The sequence below is a fragment of the Pteropus vampyrus genome, unplaced genomic scaffold (genome assembly GCF_000151845.1).
Source record: "Pteropus vampyrus isolate Shadow unplaced genomic scaffold, Pvam_2.0 Scaffold233, whole genome shotgun sequence".
NCBI lineage: Eukaryota > Metazoa > Chordata > Mammalia > Chiroptera > Pteropodidae > Pteropus > Pteropus vampyrus.
In genome coordinates this window covers 1266687-1270388 of record NW_011889014.1, presented here as the reverse complement: position 1 = coordinate 1270388, position 3702 = coordinate 1266687, and positions in this window count along the sequence as shown.

Below are 3702 nucleotides of genomic sequence, written 5' to 3'. Positions count from 1 at the left end.
GGATTTCTCTTGGGAGACACACAGAATGAGTATCTGAGATTCTCCCAGCGTTCAACTTAGTGATTGTGGGTGGTTTCTGGGATGTTCGATTCATAGTTATTTATCAATTAGTACATATTTATACTTTATACACTTTTCTGTGTGTGTGTATATTACACAATTAAAAGGTTTAAAAAGTTTGTCTTGATTTTTTTGAAAAGAGAATAGTTAAAGAATTTCAGAATTTACACACCAAAATAATTATAGAAAAAAAAATCTAAAGTAAGTTATTAACAACTCGGAAAGACAGTGGCAATGCTAGGAGCTAGCATAGGTTCATTCGGCACAAGCTGAGCTGAAAGCTCCTGAGTTCTGTTTTCGCATAGACTTACTTGATCAGTGGATCATGGATTAGAGAAAGCGTTCAATGCGATCTCTCATGGTATCTTTGTGGACCAAACAGAAATGTGGGCTGGACCAAAGAAAGCTCATCTGGAGGATATTGAGGTGGTGGCAGATTTCAAACATGAATGCAAATGTTTTCAAATTCTTCCTATAGAGAGGCGAGGTCTATGCAGTGATGAGCTCAATGATCAACAACTGGCTCTCTGAGTGAACAAGCCCTGATTTGTGTTTGCCAATTTCTGTGGTGTCAATATTTCCACCATGGCCGATTACAAAGATGGCTGTGTTTAACAACTGACTTGCAAAATTTGTGGAAGTTTTGCCGGCCAATCTAAGCTGGCTTCACTACACTACTGTGTCTGTGTCTCCTCTTCTGGGTCTAGGCAGATTTGTGATGGCTTTGATCAAGAGTCCAACGCACATGTCTCTCTGTGATTCCAAAACCTGGTCATAAAACCTGTGCAACTTCCACTCTGATGTTGGAACACTCACTCTGGGAATGCCCTCTGGGACTTCCAAGCTGCCATGCAAAGAGTTTGACCGCCTAAGAGCATCATGCTGGAAAGGCTATTTGTAGACCCTCCCAGTTGAATGCAGCCTTCTAGCAACACCCACCAAAGTGCTGAATACAGGAGAGAAGCTGTTTTGGACACTCTGGGCAGACCCGGCTACCAAGTGACCTCCACGAATGCCACAGGGAATAAAAATATCACCCAGTTGAGCCCTGCTCATCTGCCTGACTTCCAAAGTTATGAGATATAATAAAATACTTGTACGGAACCACTAAGTTTTGGGGTAGTTGGTTCTGCAGCAATAGATCACGAAAATGCTCGCCATACCCATTTCCACCCTTTTCTCGCTTCTCTTTCTTGATTCCAGAGGCTGGAATGTGGGATACTCTAATTCCAAGCCTCCTTTGCAGCTAGGTACGGCCATGTGACACAGTTTTGGTCAATGATGTAGACGGAAATCTCCGAGGAACTTTTCTTTTTCTGAATTAAAGAGGCAAACACTTTATAGGAGAAGCTTTTAGGTCTTTGTATTTTGTCATGCTTCATTTTTCCTGTCTGGAATGTGGATACAATTGCTTGAGAGTCTGCAGCTATCTTGTGTCAGGAGCAGTAGGAAAGAAAGAGAGAAGGGCAGAAGCCCTGGGTTAACTGCCTCTGGATCTCTCATTTCATGGAAAAAGTAAAATCTTAACTTGCTTAAGCCATCGTCTGATGGGATCTCTGTTACTTATAGCCAGAAGCAATTCCCATGGACACACTTTAAAGAAGCCAATTTGTTGCAGGTCGAATGACCGACACCACAGAGGTTTAATCAGGACAGGTTTCACAGGCGTGTGACCTGTGCAGTAACACAGGGCCCCCCACTCAGAAGAGCCCTGTTTAACTTAAAGTTCTCTCATCTCAGTCTTGAAATTTTAGATAATTTTTGAACAAGAAGCCCTGAATATACCTTGCACTGGACTCCACAATTATGCAGCTAGTCCTGGGTTTAATGAATCCGTATGATCCTAAATGCAATTTATAAATGATCGATAATCTCTGTCCTCAAACCTGGCCACTTAGAAAAGGACAAAGAAGATGTCAAATTTGTAAATAACACAAAATCTGAGAAATTGTCAGTTAGGTGACAGACTTAGCATTTTAAAAGAAATCTAAATTGTCATGAAGCCTAAATCAAAATGATGACATCCAACAGGAGATAAATGAGAAGTCTTGTATTCAGAATTTTTTTTTTTTTTTTTAAACAAAGGCAAAGTGATAGATCCGGAAGGAGCTCTGCTGTAGATCAGAGGATCGGTGTTTTGCCACTGCTCCTTCTATGTGTTGTAAGTAAATCACCACTTCTTTGGACCATAATACCTTCATCTGCATGGGTAAGGGGCTTAGCTGGGTAATACCAGATCAATCTAATGGTTGGGCTTGGCAATTTTTTGCCATATGGTGATATTTGGTAATAGCATTTCATCTGGGAAGGAGCCATGTACATATCTCCTTAGCCTGGAGCTGGTGCGGCACCAGGTCAACAGATGAGAATTGGTACCACTGGCCTTGCCCAGTTTTTATTACCATAGTGATGCATATCACACATAGACACACACATATATATTCATATAATAACTATTATATGTGCATACAATGGTTATACATGAAAATATATAATGTGTATGAATCATTTGATTTTTATCACATTTTATTATAGACACCCAGAATTGGCCACATTATTCAATAATGGTTTCTAAATAATAAACTTCCAATGAGAAAAACTGATGTAACATTTTATTAACATTTCCCAACACATGTTGGTTAATTTTTGAAGAGTAAGCAATTAAACAGAATCCAGGTGCCCCAGGCCTGAACCGTCATTATCAAAATAGAACTTGTCTAACTGCACGGGTTAAACGAGCTGATCCAAGCACAGTGCTCGGTACAGGGTAAGCACTCGGTGAGTGAGTCCTTATAATAATAAGACATTTATTCTTCACTTGTGGCCAAACCTGTGAGCTAAAATCCTCTTTGGCATTGGAGAAGTGAAGTTCAAGGAAACGAACTGAAGGAAAGATCATGAACAAGTCCAGAGTAAGAGGGAGGGAAAGAAAGGGCTGCAAACTGCTTTCATTTCACCTTAATCTATAGCTGACTACAAAACGGAATTTCCCCCAAATCGTCAACTAGATCACCAAGACAACTATGAGGTAGTGGTGCCACCTGCTGGTCACAGATCAATAATTCTGGGACAACTGAAGCGGGATTTCTTGGGGGGGCGGTGTGATAAGGAGAAAATTAATGATGGATGTTTTCCTTGTGTTCTTGTAAAACCAGTGCTTTTCAGTATTTGTGTGATCAGCGGTAATATTACCATTATTAGCAACTGTAACACACAAGGGAATTTCTGATACCCACAAGTGACTAATTTTACACTTACCTGTATGATAACTCGGGGAAACACAGAAGTCTTGTTTTTACAGCACAGCGCAGTTGAAAGAAAATGGATTTACGGGTTAGTCGCCTGAGTTCTAATCCCAGTTTAGTGGCTTGCTGGGTGCTAGTGGGTGACTCACTAACTGCTCTTAGCTTCCTTTCCTCTGGTGTAAAAAAAGGGCTATTGATAGGGTCCTCGAATGGGTCTGGCTTTCCCTGGAGGGATGGAGGGTGTCTCGATACCTTTCCAAAGCGGAAAAACAGTTTCCAGATTCCCAACTTCTCTTGTTCTCTTTTCCAAAACTGATCCGCCCCACAACTAACGGGGATGAAGTGTGAAGCAGGTTTCCAGCCACCCTTCCCCATCATGTCATAATCTATTCTCCCG